The sequence below is a fragment of the Triturus cristatus genome, chromosome 2_1 (assembly GCF_964204655.1).
Source record: "Triturus cristatus chromosome 2_1, aTriCri1.1, whole genome shotgun sequence".
Lineage (NCBI taxonomy): Eukaryota > Metazoa > Chordata > Amphibia > Caudata > Salamandridae > Triturus > Triturus cristatus.
Window position 1 is genome coordinate 370,271,368 of NC_140581.1, and position 20,324 is coordinate 370,291,691.

Here is a 20,324-nt window from a genome sequence, read left to right on the forward strand (position 1 = left end):
ATTTCACTCTTAAACTCATTGAGGCTCCCTGCCCAAACTAAGGGCCAGATTAATCATACTTTCATGCAACACAAAACAGCAAGATACCTTGCTGCACTGCACTTCTCTGCATAAAAGGAAAAGGGTACAAATGCACCATATTTAACATTGCATGGTGCATTCCTGTCCTCTCCTTGTGCTGGCACACATTGTGATTCCTTGTGCCAATGCAGGCACCCTTGGTGTAAGGGTGCCTGCGTTGTAGACACAATTGTTTTTGTGCAGGAAAGGGCACCTTCCTACACAAAAACCACTCCTGCGGCCGCTGCGAGGAGGCAAATGCAGGAATTACCAGCACCGCCCCCACTTTTACATGCGGCCGCCGCAGGGCAGCAAACACAGGGAGCGCCACAGGTGGCAAAAGGTCGAACTACGCCTCTATCAGAAGCATTTTCTCTTTCTAAGTGTGGCACAGAATGGAGCACTTTTTTCTTTGTTGTACCTCCCTCGGGAAGGTGTAGCATTTTGATGCATTCCCAGGTTTATCTGTCGTGGTAAATCTAGGAATGCGCCAAAATCCATAGGTGGATGTGTGGGAACACCCACGCTGTGTCCAAGGAACGCCTTTCCAGGACAGAGTAACCCAAGGCAATGACTTGCACTGCATTGCGGTACTCAAACATACCGTGCAATCTCATTCTAGGTTTTGCGTGGCCCTGCGTCACCTTGCGTGGCGCAAGGTGTAGGAAGCTGGGTAATTGTTGCAGTACCACCAACATTTTGCCTGGTATTGATGCACCTTTGACTGTAGTGTACTTGGTTCCTGCTAACCAGGTACCCAGTACCAGTGTTCTTTCCTTAAAACTGTTTCACTATTGGCATGACTTCAGTCCCCTGTAAGTCCCTAGTAATAGGTACCCCTGGTACCCAGGGCATTGGGACTGAATAGGGTCCACTAGGGCTGTAGTCCAAATTGTGCCACGCTAGGGACCCTTCACCCAGATCATGAAAAACTGCCATTGCAGGCTGCGTGTCTTGGTGCAAAGAGTAGACATGGCACACATTCCTGTGTGCAATGCTTACACACACTGCATGAATTATAGGTAAGCCACCCCAACAGCAGGCTTAACAGCCTGAAGGCGGGGTGTACTATACCCTATGTGTGGACATATTTACAGGAGCAGATATGACCCTGCAAAGTAGTCCATTCTTAGACTTTGTAAGTGTACAGGGAAGCCAAAACGAGTACATGGGCTGGAAACTTGTCATTACGAGTTCCCCAGCCCCATGATTGCTTAACTGTACCATAAGATGTTTCGTACCAACTTAATAAACCCGTACTGATACCAGTGTAGGATTTATTAATAAATGCTCCCGAGGGCACCTTAGAGGTGCCCCTGAAAACCTACTGACTATTAGTGTGGTTACCAACTAGTCTCAGCCAGCCTGCCACCACTATACATGTTTCAGGCCTCCTGGGGTGAGAGCTTTCGGTCTCAGAGGCTGAGAACAAAGCCTGTTCTGGGCAGAGGTGTTCCAGGCGGAAAGGTTCAAAGGCCATGCTGCCTTTGAAATTTGTCTCCAGCTAGTGGAAGATGCCAACCCCCATTGTCCTGTCCCCACTGTTTGCCGGGAGGACAGGTGGGAAAATTAGTTATATTAGGAGGCGTGCCCACACCTAGACAGTGGAGGCTGGTATTAACAGGCGAAATGGGCGTTGCCCTCCCAGCGTCAGGGAGGAGAGAAAAGGGAGAAAAGAAACACCATGGAGCAGCTTTAAGTGTTCACTACTTGGTGCTCCACTTCTCCCCTGAGAATTTTTTTAATATTTTTTTTGTGAGGTCGAGACGAGAGTCCTCCTACGCATGTGCTGAGCAGGGCGAGGAATTCCTCCCACTTGAGACACAAGCGAGGAGAGTGACATCAGTCTAAGGGGAGTGGCTGCACAAAGCAGCAGTGAATAGGCTTTAAATGGAGTGCTTCTCACGTGGCCCAGGGCGCAGTCAGCAGAGCGTCATTCACAGTGAGGGGAAGGGTTGGGGCTGGCTGACAGCAACACAGTGCAGTGGGTTGCAACGATTGCAGCGCTCCTTTCGCCTCCGCACTGTTAGGCTTTTTAATTGAATAATGTAAGCTGGGGGCGTGAGTTATGATTGAGTTCGGCTGTTCCTATTTCCGGGATTATCAGCACACAGTAGGTGTGCTCTAGTATACGCGATGGCTCTTTATGGCGCACGACGGACACCATCAAGCTGCTCCTGAGCTAAAGTGACACTTCAGGCACCAGGTGGAATGGAAAAAGAAAGGCGCCTGCAGCCACAGCATTTGCAATGCAATAGGTCTCGCATTTACGTGAGTTTGAGCTATTGACATTGCAAATGACAATGCCTTTTATTTTTGTTTCCGTTTAAAAAATAAAAATAAAAGGCATTGTTATTTATAATGCCAATAACTTAAACTCACGTAAATGCGAGACCTATTGCATTGCAAATGCTTGTTAACATTAAAAGTAAAGCGCCGGTGCCCGATTATAGCAAAAGCGCCTTCATGAAGTACCCGTGACGGAGACATATGGCGGCTGCGCGCGTTCACGCGCACATGCACGCAGGCTTTAGGCCAGCGGCTGCAGCACTTTGAAAATCCCCTTACAAAAATTCGAGCAACAGCGCATGCGCTGTTCTAGGCTCGACCTAAACAAGCGCACAGCAGGTTTGTTTTTTCCAGTTACTAAGAGCTGAATTGAGGGTGTAGGGGTGTGTATTTATTCTTTGCGTGTTGTGTGTCCGCGCATCACTGCAGTCTGTATTTATCTTTGTGTGTCTGACACCGTTGATCTATACGTATGTGTGTCTGTGTGTGCCATTGTGTCTATTTTCTGTTTAGAGAGGTGTTTGGAATTTTTTCATTTGTGGTTTTGGTCCCGGTGCACATGCATGTCAGCAGATTTTCTGCTTGCATACATGTATGATCTAAGTCTTCAGGTCTGCACATATCTTGTTATCTTTATTCCCGTAGTATACAAAAATCAAGCCTACAGTCTTTATCAGCGCTTGTCTTTAATGACGTATTCTGTTATAAAGCGAACAATGCAGGGTGATAGTGAATGTTCAGTGACGCTTCAAACCCCTGCACAATGTCACAGTTCTGATCATTCCAAACTGCACGTGTTTCAATGTCGCATTTTCTTTAATAATAGAGTCTCAAGGCAATGACTCAAATGAGTTCATTTCTATAGGCATCAAAATGGTAGAGATGATGTATATCACCTATCAGTACTTCAGTCATCCCGCCCACTAACGACACCATATATTCATAAAGTGGGGGCTGCAATTAAATATAACATACATGTTTTAGTGCTTCCATCATTATTGATTCCTTTTTTGCAGCCAACGCACCCCTCCACCCTCCCCGTCAATGTAATTGTCAAGGGGCTAATTTGCATTTTACTCCTAAATGAGGTTTATTGCCCAGTTCCCAAATAGTTCAGCTATCAGCGCTTCCTGTACAAACCCTGACGGACAGGAAGCGCTGCCCCTCTTCGGTACTTATGACATGACAATTTTTAAAGCGCACGTTCACCGAGAAGGGTGTCCTGGCACTCGGAAAGAGATGTTTATTGTTCTCCCAACTCAAGGGCACTCCTTTGATTGACCTCAAAGGGATGAAGGCCGAGTGGGCCCACCAGAATCAGAGCTTGTGACCTTGGGCTAAAACACAGGTCCGTGCAGTGAATGCATTAAGTCACTGTGCCACTATGACCCCATTGCCATGTGCTGAATAAAAATGTCCATTTGAACACACTAAAGACAGTGAAAATATAAGTGCATTTTTTTGGGTTCATGCCAACAGGACAAACTGCATCAAACTGCCATGTCTTGCATTTGTTTATTTACTTACAGCATTCCTGGTTGTTTAGAAGGCAATCTGTTCAAAATGGGTATGTTGTTCCTCTCCCTCACACAACTCCCCTTGGTTTCTCTCCCTCACACAGCTCCCCTTGGTTTCACTCTCTCACACGACTCCCCTTGGCTCTCTCATTCAGAATGTTGTAGTGACGTCACTGTGGCACTTTTCTTTTTAAATGGCGTTTATTGCATGAAAACAAAAAAAATAATTTATGGAAATAGTGTCATCATATTGATGTACAGCACTGCACAGTCAATGACTATGTTTATTATATAGTTAAAACCATTACAAGTGTATCAGTGTGTTCAAAAGTTAATATGGGAAATGATAACATCAGCATATGCAAAGATTGTCCTCTATAGCTCCAAAAAATTGGCAATTTCTTAAATGATAAATAATTCAATTGTATTGCTATATTAACCTTCCTGCTTCCTCAAATTTGCTTGGAAATGCACCATTTATACACTCTTTTTTCAAACATTTCTCTAGGTTGTTCAGGCACACTCGCTACGCCTGCTCGCCGCAGTGCAGTACGGCAATCATTATACGCCTCACTACTTTCAAATGTCACCAGCCGCCACTGCGCCTAGCCAGTGCCAGCCCTAAGGTGGGGTAGCTGATGTGGACACCTCTTTTCAGAATCCTCGATCTTGTGTTGAAGAGAATTTGCCTACTGGGGTCAGGCTTATGGCCACTTCCCACAGGAAGTGGTTATTTAAAGTGTGTAAAATACACACTAAAGGTAGGTAGTCCATTGGCTACTCCCTGGTACTCCCCTTAACACCCCTAAATTGAGTATTTAAGTGGCACCCCTCGACCCAGAACTTCTGGTTCAACCTAAAGCTGAAGAGGACAAAGAAGAGCTGCTGTACATGAGAAATAAGCACCTGCCGCAGAGTTTTGGCACAATCCCTTGCCTGCTGCTTCAAGACTTAACAATCGAGGCAAACTGTCTTGTTCTACTGCTGTGTAGCCTCTAGGATCCCCAGAGGATTTCCATCCTTCGCAAACTGCCCAAGAACTCCTTCAGAGTAGAGGAGATACTTCCCTGCAGATCGCAGGCACCGAAACCGCAGAGTCTGGTCCACCGACTTGCAGCTCCCCTGCCCGGCCCATGCAGCAATAGGCCATAAAAAGGTACACGTGCTCTGGAAGGTCGGATCTGTCTCCCCACCCTGCACCAGGACCAACCAGAGCTGTGCAGTATCCATCCCCAGGTTGCAGAATGCCCTGCAATCAACACCGAATCAAGAGTCCAGGTGGGACTCTGTAGTAAATTACTTGTCTACTATTCTCCACTGTACTGCTCTGCTAGAATGTTCCATGACATCATAGAATGCCTGAGTGCCTCTCTCTGTGTGAGTGTCAGTTAGTCAACTCAGGCTGAGCGGTTAGGAGCCTGCTCCTGGTGGGGCTAACTTTGTACCATCTATCTTCTCCTACTATCCTGACCACCTATGCTGGAACCAAGCTACTAATAAAGAAGTAACCTACATGTACAGATGGACTCTGTATCTTCCTATACAACAATTTTGGCGACGATTTTGAACCTACGTGTGCAGTAAGGAGTAAGGAACTAAAGGACAAGCAATTAAAGACTTTAAGGACTTTCAAAACGTCAATTGAAAGTCAGAGGTAATGCCCTGGCTAGCCCCACCAGTGTCCTGTTCCATCTGGACAGCCTGCAGCCTGGGCGTTTAGTCTGCTGTCACCCATCTGTCTACTGTCACCTGGGACTCTTCAACAGTGTTCTGTCTCTCAAGCTACACCCTGCCGAGTTTCCCTGTTTTGACACACCCCAAGACAGACGCTCTGTATCGGTCTGCCTGGGAAGCTTGGGCAGCCTGCAGCCTGGCCGTTTGTCGATAGTGAACCTGCTCTCACTCCACTGCCGTCAGGAAGACGTTTGAAGCAGTCTTTCCAGCAACGGACTTCCCTGAGGCCTGCAGGGTTTACCTTCTTTACCTGGCCCTCAGTCTGAGTGGGAAGCGTGGCATGTTGAGGGAGTTCCTCCAACGCGTCGTGTCAACCTATTTGTGGTCGTGTGCAAATTGGCGCTTACTCATGAGAAACCTAGAGCCTCGGAGAGGAACCAAAGGTGTGAGTCAATCTCGAATGTGTGGAGTCTCAACGCGCTGCCTCTACACCTTGGAGGAAAGTGTTTTGTTTTGTGAGGAGCGTGACACATGCCCATGTTTGCGGGGGAAGAAACCGTGTGTTGTGCGGTGAGTGGACCAACTTTATTTTGCTCATTTAGCTGCTTGGAAGGGATCGTGTTACCATTTGACAGTTGAACCGCTACTGTTCATATACGTTTTACCACGCGCATACATCAACGCGCGCAGACTTACCTTTGTGTCATGCCTCCAACTCATATGACGTTCGCATCTTCCTCAAGCTGCTGACTGTGGTGTACGCTTTGGCGCACGCCCTTGCCGCTAGCCATCCTGCGCGGCGTCTAGAGGCGTACCGCCATCTTGTGCTTGGCTTTAGCACATTATTTTGAAGGATTGTGTAGTCTCGCGGGAAACGGTAGCAGAGGGCCTTGAGACCGCGTTGTCCCTAAGAAGTTGGTAAGAGCGCGATTCTCCATGAAGGTCGTCTTCGCATACACATCGAGAGGTACGGATGTGTGCGCCTTCCTCTGGGGGCACAGCCAGGGAGCTCAGAAGATCTGAGGTGGGAAGCGATTGTCAAGCCAAGCGATGACTTCATATTCCCTGAGGTGCTCGGTCTTGCCTTCCTGGTCTTACATGCTGCTGTCCACTATGCTCCTGACAAAGTCCACGAGGAGTTGCCTGTCTAAGCAGGAGCAAGAACAATTTTTCTGGAGCTGTGGTGGTTGTGCGGACAGCTGGACAGACAATGCATGGACCCGCAGCTTTTATAGTCTATCCTGGCAGGGGCAAGTACTGCGCTCCTGGTTTAGTGGGCACTGCGCAGACAACAGTATGAAATATGCATTGGCATGTGGAGGTTTTAGTGGCGCTCGGTTTCCCTTTTATGTTAGCGCAGCATGTACTCTTTTCTTTGGGGAAGTTGTGGGTGCGTTTACTCCTCTAATTTAGTTGTAATTTAAGGGTGTTGTGAGACAGTTAGCATTCCGTTCAGCTCACAAGTGTAGTGTGCCATTAGACGGTGGGTGTCCTGATTTAGTCTCCCTACATAGAGTGTACCCATTTCTTTGGGGAGGTTTTGGGGGTAGTCAATGCCTCTAATTTAGTTTTCAGTGTTCCAGGGTGAGTACCCTGCGGTGTACCCTATTTAAGGGGAGGTCGTAGTTTTTGTTTTCCAGGGTGAGTACCCTGTAGTGTACCCTACTTAGGGGAGGTTGTGTTGTTTTCCACAGTTATTACTCTGTGGTGTACCCTATTTAGGGGAGGTGATGTTGTTTTCCAGGGTGTCTACCCTATGGTGTACTCTATCTAGGGGAGGTTTTCTTATTTTCAAGGGTTAGTACCCTATGTTTTCGGTGGAGGTTGTTTGGTTAATTCCTAGCGTTACCATGGGTTTTCCTTTCATGTTGACACTATGCTCCGGTCGAAGTCCACTTGCATGGAACTCGTGGCCAAGGGTTTCACGTTTGTAGGACTTTGAGTGTGAAGTTTTCTTTCTAGGGTTTAGACCTCTTCTGTTACTCCTAACGGATTTTAAGCGTCAGCATGCCTTCTACCCTAACCAGGGGAACCTTTGTTTTTTTCCAGAGCGTTTTCTTGCTCTGGTGTATATTTCTCGTTGAGGTTGCACTCTTCCGGTTATCTAGAGTGAATCTAACCCCTATTTTACCTATCTATTGGGGATGTGGTTTTCTCCCAAAGGGTCAGTGTCTGCACCCACCTTTGTTCAATAGGGTGTCTACCCTGTGGTGTACCCGTTTATGGGGAGGTTGTGTGGGTGACCACTCTTCCCTGTTGCATTGTTTTTTTCATCTAAGCCATGCTTTGTTTTTCCCTAAGGGAGGGGGATGGGGCGTGTAGTAATGTTATTTGCAATTTTAATGTTTTCTCTTATTTCTGAATCTTAACACATTTCTGTTCATGCCAGTGGAATTTCTGATACCTCCTGTATTACACCTGTGGATATGTGCTTCTCATTGTTGTACCTTCTTGCTAATGATGTATTGAGGTATCTTACTTGTTTTCATATTTACTTCTGCTGTTGTTCCCTAAGGAAGGAGGATGTGTAGTACATTACTTGTCTACTATTCTCCACTGTACTGCTCTGCTAGAATGTTCCATGACATCATAGAGTGCCTGAGTGCCTCTCTCTGTGTGAGTGTCAGTTAGTCAGCTCAGGCTGAGCGGTTAGGAGCCTGCTCCTGGTGGGGCTATCTTTGTACCATCTATCTTCTCCTACTATCCTGACCACCTATGCTGGAACCAAGCTACTAATAAGGAAGTAACCTACATGTACAGATGGACTCTGTATCTTCTTTTACAACAGACTCCAACTTTACCAGAGCCCAGCAGCCACTGAGGGAAATCAAGTCCACTGAGACCCACTTTGATAGTAGCCCAGCAATCACGAATTTGCTTCTGCAGCTGTTGGCCCCTGACTGCAAGGAGAACCTTTATGCACCGTAGTCGGCCAACCTACCTGCTCAGCCTGTTCAGCCTGGGTAGTGACAAACCCAAAGGCCCTTGCAACTCTAGCCCCCATTTGGGAGCTCTGGGACTTGCTTGCAACTCCCCTTGTGCAGCCTGTCTTTAGAGGGCGTCCCATCCTTGTACCGCAAGCTACCAACTCCCTGCTCCCAGCAGAATTCGAGACGCACCCGACGAACTGTTGCTAGAACATTGGACCTTGGCTTCCTACTACTCCAAACCCGGAAGGTGACCCCCTACAACTGTCTGTGCTGTGTACTTTACCTACCTGCTCTTTCCTCCTTTAGGACTGCATGGTGCGTAATTGCGCACAACCTTGAACTATTTGATTAACTTTGAAGATTCATAAGAAATACAGTACTTAGCTTTGAATGGAATAGGTCATTTTACCCCGCACACTTTTACTCAGGGTGCCACTTACCTGCAGTTTTAACACCGCAAATTATTTTACAACGCAGGGCTTTTCAACGCAATCCATTTTAACGCATTTCCCATTAAAACGCAATTTACTATTTTAACTCCACCATGGCGTTACTTCAGAGAATGCTTTGTAATAGTTTGCAGTGCAAAGCCCTGCATTGTAAAAGATTTTGCGGTGTAAAAACTGCGGGGTAATGGCACTGCGGAGTAAAGGATGTTCTCCTTTCAACGTAGTTCTTGGTTCAAAAATATATATAAAAATAATTGCTATTTTTCTACATTGGTCTAGGATTTATTCTTTACGTGTGTGTCTCATTTATTGCCTCTGAGTACAACAAATGCTTAGCACTATCCTCTGATAAGCCTAACTGCTCGTCCACACTACCTGAAATAGAGCATCAGTATTATCTACTTTTGCCTCTTTAAAACAATTGCGGACCCCCTTGGCTCTCTGCACAATGTACTTCATTTTAGTGCACTATATAGAGAGACAAATTGATACACAAGGGCCACGCAAAACCTTGATAAATATGGCGTAAATTTGAATGAAGTATGATTCAGGGGAAAAGGCAAGAGTCACAGCGAACAGTTTTCCTGTATTACTCGGTGACTGCAGATTACCTAAGAAACAGAATAAAACTACTTCAGATGTTTAATGAACCTGGTTTAAATGTTTTATTCACACAGCCCGTTTTACTATCTGAACTTTCTTGGCTGTCTACTTTCCGTTACAAACTATTTTCTTTCCAGCAAAATACTCTTAAAAAGAAGACATTCATTCAAAGAAAGAAAAACAAATTAAATTGTAGCCCAATCAGGATTTCTACTACTCCCTTCTTTTATCTCTTTCCTGGAACAATAATTACAATTACTAGCAGAAATAATTCTGCATGTTGCTAAACTCAACAATAACATGTATATGAGCAAATTATAATCAGTTCTAGGTTGCAGTCACTTTTAACAAATAAATGCCTAAATCTAAATAGTTTAGAAAGCAAAGGATCTCTCTTTCTCGCCACAGACTCAATAAGAAGCAAACAAATGATTTAAGGTTATTACTCCATTCTCTCTTGTAAGTTTATAGGAAAGGTAAATGAAAAAGAATCTCTGCTCTTCATCTTCTAAATTAACCTTGGTGAACTCTTCACCAGACGTCACTCCATAAATGGCTCTGAGCTGAATCCCAGACCATGAGCTTACACTGTAACAAACTTTGAGCTGCAGTGTAACCAGCTTAGATTGGGAAGTGGTGTTCCCAAAAGAATTTATAAGTAAGACATAATCACTAGAAGACTAGATTACCATTTTTTAAAAAGCCAATAGGTTACTTGAACACGTGCACTGATTCAGAGCTACAGCTCTTGTTTCTGATGCGAGTTCTTTCTCTGAAGGCAATTTCTAAACTGATGTTTGAGAATAAATCTTCTGCTGAAATGTTTAATTAAGGAAATTGTCTTTTCTCCACAAGTGAGTCTTAAACGTTTCGAAAACACAATTTAAAAACAACAGTGCAGAATCTTCATTTCTAACCGCATTATGGAAACGGAATTTCATTTCAGAACTGTAGACATTCGTTAAAACGCCACTTGTGAGGAAACAGTGAACTTTAAAGCCGACATTGTAGACAGCTTCTTTTAGAGGGAAGGAGATTTGAGTAACACAAATAAAAACATTACACTCGCAACATTGCTATGTTTAGCTCAAGCAAGGAAATATAGGACTCGCAAACATAAAAAGGTCAATTAAACGTAACAGTTATTGTTGTTTTCTTATTTGTATTCGGAGAGGTCACCCACCATGCATGCAAGGTAGCATTGTGAGCAAGCAATATACACTCCTAAAACCCATGACTCCAGCGTCATCGATTTTGAGGCAATTGTGCAGTGTCCTATACCATTTCCATATGTGCACACTGAGCAAACTGTTCAGCCATACAAGGTCCGCAAATTTTTCATTAAAACACGGAGGCCCAAATGTATCATACTTTGACTCAGCGCAACTCAGCAAGCCACCTTTCTGTGTTGTGTGAAAGGGCAGGAAGGCACTGTATTTAACACCTTTCAGCTTAGTCTTGTCCTTCCCTTGTGTTGGCGCACTTTCTGCTGCCTAGCAAAAAGGCACCTTTCTCAGAACACATGGAAAGAAAAAAATCTAGGAGAAATAAAGATATTTCTCCTCGTTACGCCTCCCTTGGGAAGGCATAGTATTTTGACACATTCCCAGGTCTACCACTAGAGGTAAATCTGGGAACGCGCCATAATTAACGGGTGAATACGTAGGAAAAACCATGCTCCAACCATGGATCGCCTCCCTGCCACAGAGTAATGCAAAGCCGCGACGCATGCTGCCTTGTGTTAGCCCAGATTTATCAAACCATGCAGGGCCATGCAAGGTGGCCTTTGCGGGCTTGATAAATAATACTTTACTGTTGCGTTGCCCTTGCACCACCATGCGTTGTTCAAGCAATACCCTTGTGCACTGAAAGTGACATCTGTGTCACCTATATAGGCGTCACCTTGGGTGGTGACGTGAGTTCTTTTCTATCCTCATCAGCCAGTGCAGATCCATGAACAGAGCTACTCTGTCACTTCTTGACAGGCTTTTTTCTACATTTTGTCGAAAATGTTTGGTGTGTAGGTTTTCCTCGATGTTGAAGAAGACTTCTGGATTCCAACTGTGCAGTGTCTGCCATCACGTCATGTCGGTGACAGATCCACACTTAGTTTGTCTCTGGTACCTTGAGAGTAACCACAACTTGAAGTCGTGCTCTGAGTGCTGAGCCATGGCTCCAAAGACTTTGAGGGAACGGTCCCTAAAGCTGCTTGCGGCCCGGCGTTCGACTCCATGGCGTTCACCCCGGAGGTGTTGTTCCCAGTTGAGGAGCAGGTCCGAGCACCACTCTGGGAATCCTAAGTTCTCGTTCTCCCACTCAGAGTCGTTGAGTCAGTCAGGTAAGAGGCATAAGAAGCACAAGAAGTCGAAGCATGCTTCAATGTCTCCCCTTCCTCTTGCTGACATGACGGAAGAGCTTCAACCCCCTGTTCTGTGGAACCTGCACCTGGGTCGGCTCTGTGCTTCCCTGCCTTTCAGGGACCGGAGCGACCTCTGCCCAGTTAAAAGACTTCTATGACACCATTTGCCTCATATTCGGGCGGGCTGAGGAGAAGCTTCATCGTGTTCTGTACTAGCGGGTCCAGCACGATGCCCCCAGTGGATTTGATGGTGGATGCGGACCGGTACCGGTCATTCCTATGCGACCTTCCCCAGCACCGGTCCCCGCACCGAGACTCCCTGCGCCGCTGGTGCCCAGCTCAGCAGCGCCAGCCCCATTCTCATTCCTGACGACCCGGACCAGCACCTATCAAAACCGATTCCGGGGTTGCTGGACCCTTTACAAGACCAACCTGAGCATGAAATGGACTTGTATGAGGAGTTGGGTGAGGCCAGAGGTCTGGGTATCTCCCCAGTTTGTGGCCTCCTTTCTCCCCCTACCATGGCTTCAGAGGAGGGAGCTTTATATGCTATGGTGGTGAGAAGGGTAGCCGAGGTCGTGGACCTTCAGCTCCCTTCAGTGGAAGTCAAGATGAACATCTTGATAGAGGTTCTGCAGCCGGGTGTCTCCTCCTCAGAATCCCTCCTCCCTTTCAATGAAGTATTGACTTATGTCCTTCTGGGAACCTGGACAGTTGCTCCAGGCGAACCAAAAGCCCTTACCAAACAACCAACTTGACTTCGAGAGTTTGGTGTCTAGGCCTCTACCTCACAGGGTGCATTTCCCTCCACACTACCGAACAGGTCATTCAAGAGACTGGATAGTTGGGGCAAGAAGGTTAAAAAAAAATCAGCTACTCGTGCATTATGGTTAATGAATACTGCATACCTATTGGGTCATTACGCCCACTGCTTGTGGGAAATGGTTGCTCAGATGCTGTCCCAGGTCCCGGAGGAGGCCAAGGCCATTCTCTCCCAAGTAGAATCTGTACGAAAGTAAGATCTGCTTTTATTGTTACCCCCACTTTTTGCCATGTGCTATGCTGTTTCTGACTAGTCTGACTGGGATCCTGCTAATCAGGACCCTAGTATCTGTGCTTTCTCCCCTAAATTGGTATGGTAAGTACTTAGGTACATCCCAGATTGTACCCTTATAAGTCCCTAGTATATGGTACTGAGGTACACAGGGCGTTGGTACACCATAGGTCCCCCATAGGCTGAAGCACGCATTATGCCACTCACGGTGGATCACTCAAACTGTAACCACAGGCCTGCCATTGCAGCCTGTGTAATCTGGTGCTAGCACCACCTTACCGACAGATATAGGTTTCCCTATATCTAAGGTCACTGCATTTAAAACCTATAAGTCACCCCTAAAGCAGGCCTTTCAATCCTGAAGGCAGGGTGTGGGTGCCCCTGCATGAGCAGGACACCCCTAAAACCTTTGAAGTCCATTCTCACGGGTTGTAAGTGCATCAGTCCTTATGATACCTAGAGTGGCAATGCTTCATTACGCGATGACCATCTTTAAACTGGCTGTAACGAACCCTGTCAGGTTTGGTATCACACATGTTGGAATCATACCCGCAAACCTTAAATGGTGTGGGAGGGTATGATTCCATGGACTGTAAAGCTCCTCCGGGAGGCCCTCAGTGCTCACGGTACCAGTCTTCTAGACCCGGACAGCACAACATGGCTGCTGCTGACCAGAGACACGTTTCTGCCCTCCTGCTGCTGAGCCAAGCTCAAGCAGGGGAAGGCAGAACAATAGGTATCCTGTCACAAGGAGGTGTGACCACCTCCCAGACAGGGTTTAGTATATTGGGGCCGGGTGGGAGCACTTGCCAGCGCCACTAAGTCTGCTTGAGGGGCACATTTGGTGCCCTCCTTGCATAGTCCAGTTCAAACCAGCTCAGGAAGCTGTTGGTTCCCGCTTTGGCACAGAACTGGACAAAAGACATGGGAGTATCCTCCCCAGTGTCTAACCCCTCCCTTGGGAGGGAACCCTGAATCATCCCAACCCTTTTCTTAGGGTATTTAAGGGCTTACCTGTAGGTGGGTCCCGATATTTGTTGTGGAAAAAGAGTCCTTTCCATCTGGACACTCTGGACTTTGCTGGACCTTGCTCTGGGCTCTGAGACTGCAACTAGGAAGACTCCTGCTGCTCCTGGTCTCATCGTCCTGCAAGTCTGCTGTAACGTCTGTGCCTCTGCTCCATACACAAACCCTCCAAGGCCTGTGGACATACAAGAAACCTAAAGGAATATCCCTTGAAGTGAAGGACTCACTTCCCTGCATCTGCAGGCACCGTAACAAAGCTCACCGGTCTGCTGATCCCGATCTCCCGCGCACTCCGAAAGGCTCAGCAGCACAGCTGGTGGGTCCTCACATCTGGTAAAACAAGCTTCTTTACACTCCTTCTGGACTAAGCCTGAAGATTGCTCTCCACATCTACCACTTAGAGAGCTTTCTAAGGTTGTCTGAGACCACTAAAATCCCCACAAGTGTTGTCTGGATTAGTGCAGGGTGCCCACTCACATAAGTGTGCACCATATACTAAGCCAGCTTCTCACAGTATCACACTGGAGAGATGCGGCAAGGTTCATTATTCGTTGTGGGCTTGACACCACCGACTCGCTGGGCAGAATAATGTAATCGACAGTGGCCATTCGACACCATACCTTGCTCAGAACTTTAGGCTTTTCTGGGGCTGTCCAGGGTTCCCTTATGGACATGTCCTTTGATGGTGCCTGGTCTTCGGAGACCAGGCAGACATGGCTCTGGAGCGCTTTAAGGACTCACGGGCTAAGGTCAAGTCCTTGGGCCTCTCAGTGCCCACCCGTCCCCCATCTGCTCTTCGCCCCTTACGTGGCATGGCAGGGGCTTTCAGTTGCACCAGCCATATCACACCCACAATAATGTGCAAGTTCAGCAACCTCTGTGCAGCTGTGGGCTCGACTCCTTTCGACCCCCTGGGTCAGGTGACTAGAGGTCAAGTCAGTCCACTCCTCCCCCTGCAGCCTCTTAACCTTCCTACTCCGCCCTTCGGGATCATGGGCGGCCAGTTGGTAGCATGATCAGCCATCACCTCCACCACTGGAAAAACATCATATTAGACAAGTGGGTGCTTATGATACTCCCTCCCCTTCAAGACTATCATTACCGTCATGCCTCCGACTTACGACTGGCTGACGGAGGACCAACTAAACTTGCTTCAGGAGGAAGTCAGGGCTCTCTTGGCCAAGGAAGCCATTAAGAGGATGTCGGCTGTGGTTGTTATTCCTGCTACTTTCTGGTCCTGAAAAAGAAAAAGGGCCTTTTTGTCCTATTCTAGATCTGTGAACCTTCAACTACTTCCTCAAAAAAGAGAAGTTAAAAATGCTCACTCTGGTTCCGGTCTTGTCTGCCCTAGACCCTGGAGTTTCGATGGTGGTGAAGGACTTGCAGGACACTTATTTTCACATTTTCGTCATGCCCGACCATCGGTGCTATCGGCGGTTTGCGGCAGGTCAAAGGCACTTTCAGTTCACAAAGCTTCCCTTACCAGCGCCCCTCGGGTGTTCACCAAGGTGATGGTGGTGGTCGCAGCTCATATGGATGGATCATGGTTGATAGTCATCACCTAACTCAATGACTGGCTGTTGAAGACTGTCCTCTCCCACCTCCAGATTATGGCTAATATCCTGCTTTCGCTGGGGTTCACTGTCAACATGCCAAAGTCACACCTGACTCCCTTTCAGACGCTCCCTTTCATCAGAGCTGTTCTGGACACACACCGTGCGGTTTCGGACCTATCTCCCTAGCGACGAGTACCAGATATTCAGGCTATGATACCGATGTTTCAGCCTCGATCCTGGATTTCGGTGAGAATGACTCTGAGGTTGCTGGGCCTCATGGCCTCCTGCATCCTGCTAGTGACACATGCCAGATGGCCTATGCTGGCTCTGCAGTGGGACCTAAAGTTCTAGTGGGCTCAGCATCAGGGAAATCACTCTGACTTAGCCCAGATCTCGGAGGGGACTGCAAAGGATCTGCAGTGGTGTCTGACCATCTGTGACTGATTAAGAGGCAGGTCCCTTACCCAACCAGATCACACAGTACTGACAGATGCGTCACTCCTGGGATGGGGCAGCTATCTGGGCGAGGTGAAGATCAGAGGACTCTGGTCCCCGGCGGAATCTGGGCTAATCAACTTACTGGAGCTCCAAGTAATTTGCTTGCTCTTCTCCCTTCCTTCAATAAAAAGCTGGTTTAGGTGTTCACGGATAACACCACTGCCATGTGATACTGCAACAAACAGGGCAGGGTGGGGTCCTGGAGTGTTTGTCAGGAGGTGCTGCATCTCTGGGCATTGTTGGAACAGCAGGGCATATCCCTGGTGGATCAACACGTGGGAGGTTCTGTGAATATCAAGACGGTCGAACTCAGCTGTTGATGCCTAGCGGATCACGAATGGTGTCTCCATCCAGAGGTGGTGCAAGGTCTCTTTCAGCAGTGGGAAGAGCCTTTGTTAGATCTGTTCACCTCTGCCAAGAACGCGCAATGTCAGCAATTTTGTACGCTGTAGTTTCTAAGGCGTCACTCTTTCGGCGACACTTCATCTCTAGTGGAGCTCAGGCCTCCTGTACGCTTTTACGCCAACACCACTCCTATACAGAGTGCTCAAGAAGTTCAGAAGCTACCAGGCCCAAATAATTCTTGTGGCTCCAATCTGGGCATGGAGATTCTGGTATCCCAAACTTCTCCAACTGGCCATCGATCCTCCGATCAGGCTGCCCCTTCGGGAGGATCTTCTGTTGCAGGGGAGGGTCCTCCACCCGAACTTGCCAACTCTACGCCTTCTTACTTGGAGACTAAGCGGTGGCAGTTGGCAGCATTTGACCTTACTCCCGAAGTATGTGATGTGATTTTGGCAGCCAGGCATCCCTTTAACAAGACTATGTATGCCTTCCCTCTCTTAAGCTCTTCTCTTTATTCTGACCCTTGCCCAGCAGGGTTCTGCTCTGGCACTCTTAAAAAGTACCTTTCGGGCCTGTCTGCCTTCTTAAGGCTGCCATATCATCCCTCTTTATTTAAACCCCTATTGTGAACAGATTTCTTAAGGGGCTTGTACATATGTTACCACCTGCCCCATTCATAATACCTCAGTTGGACCTTGATTTGGTTCTCACCTTCCTGATGTGCGCGCTGTTTGAACCTCTACACAACTGCCCCCTCCGGCAGCTTTCCATCAAAACAGCCTTTTTAGTGTCAATAACTACTGCCAGGAGGGTGAGTGAATTACAGGCTCTCTCATCCAAGCCTCCTTACCTAACCATCTTCCTTGATAAGTTGGTCTTTGCACTGGAGCCTCTTTCTTATCGAAAGTGGTAATACCATTTCACGTGGGTCAGTCAGTCACCTTGCCCACTTTCTATGCTCCTCTGCACCCATCTGAAGAGGAGGAGCGACTCCACCGTCTACCCAAAAAGAGTGTGTCATTCTACCTTGACTACACTAGAGAGTTCCACGTGGACAACCAACTCTTTATGTGTTACGTTGGATCAAAGAAAGGTTGTGCAGTGCAGAAGAGGACTATCTTGCAATGAGTCATCCTCTGCATCAAAATGTACTATACTCTGGGCAAGAAACAGCCCCCTGAAGGCTTACGACCTCATTCCACCAGAGCTAAGGCTGTGACCACAGCATTGCAAAGTGGTGTTCCAGTCCTTGACGTTTGTCAGGCAGCAACGTGGGCTTCACGGCACACGTTCACTAAGTATTACTGCTTTGAAAGTCAAGTCCACAGGGATGGCCTTTATGGTCGCTTTGTCCTGCACGACTTCCTGATCTAAAGCTCTCCGCAGTCCTTCCTCCTGGGATGGTATTGCTTGGGTATCTATTCTAAGGAAAGGAATCCTTGGCTAGATGTCTCTATCAGATGGACAAGTTACTTACCTTTGGTAATACCTTATCTGGTAGAGATATAATCTGTCCGCAGATTCCTTACGGTCCCACCCATCCTTCCCGCACTCTGGACAAGTTTTTAAGGCCAGGGCTGATCTCTTTTCAGGGTCCTAGTTGTTCTAAACACACCACTGTCAATGCACTTCATGGCTCTGCGTTCCTGGCGTGGAAAGTCATGAAAAGTAACTGACGTCAGAGCACTGAGGTGGCTCCTATATAGGTGAGGCACACGTTACCTTCAGCGCAGAAGACGCAGACGACACCACACGGAGTCGTCCAATGCCACGTACCAGTGCACAAGTGTATTTCTCAAACAAATGTCTTCTGGATCCAGCCTGACGACTGGAATATTCTAAGGTAAGGAATCTGCAGCTAGATTATGCCTCTACCAGATACCAAAGGCAAGTAACTTGTCCTTCATTGTGCTTGTGTTGAAACTGCCCCAGAGCTATCTCCGTTGAGAAACAATAGCCTGCATAAAGGTTGTCTGGAGAGCAGCCTTAAAAGGACATTTCAAAAACAGAACCACCACAAACTGATTCTGAGGTTCGAGTTAGTGGATCAACATTCCCTATCTGTGAATAGTGTATAGAAGTGGGACCTAAACTAGCCCACTTTTTTCCATGTCAAAAGTCCTCCATGAACATTGAAAGGAGTGTTCTGAAGAGTACTAAAAAGACTGCAGAGTGACCAGGGCTCGTGCCTGCCTGACAGCCAGCCTCTCATAAGTCAGGTGAGGGAAGGTCACCTGAAGTCTGCATTTTCTGCTGAAAATGTGTTGGTCTGCCTGAGTACCTAGGGCCTCATTTATGTGGCCCCTTGCGCCATCAGAGCGTCACTTTTTGTGACGTTGCATGGCGCAGGAGCCTGCTCTATATTTACGAGTCAGCACTAAGCCACTTTTTTGGCTTAATGCTGCGTTGTAAATATCGTTCCCTTTAACTCAGTTTTCTGCGTTAAAGGGGTGTGTAATGGGTGTTGCTGGGGGGCGCTCCCTTCAACATCCATGGCTTTTTGTACTCTGCGCCAGATTTACGAGAAATCGTAAATCGGAGGCAGTGGCAAAAACCTACGCCCTTTTCTTTTGCTGGACATCACTGTGTGTTAAAATGGGGAAAATAATATTGAGAGCCTGATCTCTATAGAGAGACCACCCACAGGGGGAACCACTCAATCAGAGTCTGGGTGGGCCAGACTGGGGCAAATCCGGATCTACCAGTGTAAGTAGATAGGGGTTTGAGTCAAAACCCATACGTGGTTGCATGGGAATGCCCATGTACCACTCATGGAAAGCCCTTTTGAGGCGAAATAGTGCACAGCCTGGTTGATTGTCTCCTGGGAGGATGTATGCATGTTTATATAAGTTGTTATACTCAATTGAGCGCAGTGGTGTCTTCTAAATTCTTTGACCTTTGCTTAAGTTAAATAGTATTGTGTAATAAAGTACAGGTTAGGATACATTTTTGTTACACTCTATTTGGTGGGGGACTGGTTTCACTTGGTGTCCTTCGGTCTTTTGTTTTGATGTTGTGCTATATGGGGATAATTACTTGGTATAAATGCTGGGTGTCACTTTTGAAAGGCCCTTTCTTAGCACAATGTTTGTGATGTAAAAGCAAGCATGTTCTATAACGTAAGTTATTTTGACTTTTATAGGATGCTGTTTTCAAATGAATTGTTAATGTTATTTGATTGTTGCCTCAATAAATTAGTGTACATTATTTTTTTGCTGGCAGCTTTGTGACTAGGTTATATAAGAATGCCATCTCCTCCTGATGAAAATATCATGCACATTTGACGAATTGCGACCAAAACATTGACTCTTGTTTTACTATTAATTTCCAAAAACATTGTACCTCTCCCAGTGGAAATTAATGCCTGGATGGAGAATGATACATCTGATGCTGCACTGGCGGCATTGATCATCTAAGGATTACTGATTAAGCCGGGTGGGGGGGGGAGGGAGAGGGGGGGCGGGATTGTAGCACCCCCAAAAATAACCAAGCTGGAGTTCCGAAGGTAAATGAGCAATAAAGATACCTTCACATTTTGGGTTTAACTTGTCATATTTGCTGTGAATTTAAAGACTGAGGGGACACACCGCCTGAAGCACACTACTACCATTCACAAAGATGCAACAAAGCTAATATTTCTGCCTTTAATTTATTTACCCAGCCGATAGTGGCCTGAAGGGCACCCCAGCACAAAGGAATATAGAACACAGACGGGGTAATGACATTACACTCCATATTTATCATTCTTTTACTCAGCGCAACGCAGGAAGACACCTTGCTGCGCTGCGTAAAAAGGGAGAGCACAGGAATGCGCCATATCTACCAGTCAATCAATACCCAGACGGGTATCAAGATATGGTGCATTCCTGTCCCCTGCCTGCGCTGGTGCACAATCAGTAGCCGAGCACCAGCGCAGGCACCCTTGCGCCTTACAGGCGCAGGATTGGTTTTGTGCAGGAAGGGG

The 20,324-nt window shown here is 47.1% G+C and overlaps 1 protein-coding gene across 5 annotated transcripts in view; it reads left to right on the forward strand.

Moving 5' to 3' along the window:
- Window positions 1–20,324, forward strand: part of IL31RA (interleukin 31 receptor A) — a 1,058,288-nt gene that overhangs the window by 796,297 nt on the left and 241,667 nt on the right. The window lies entirely within an intron of this gene.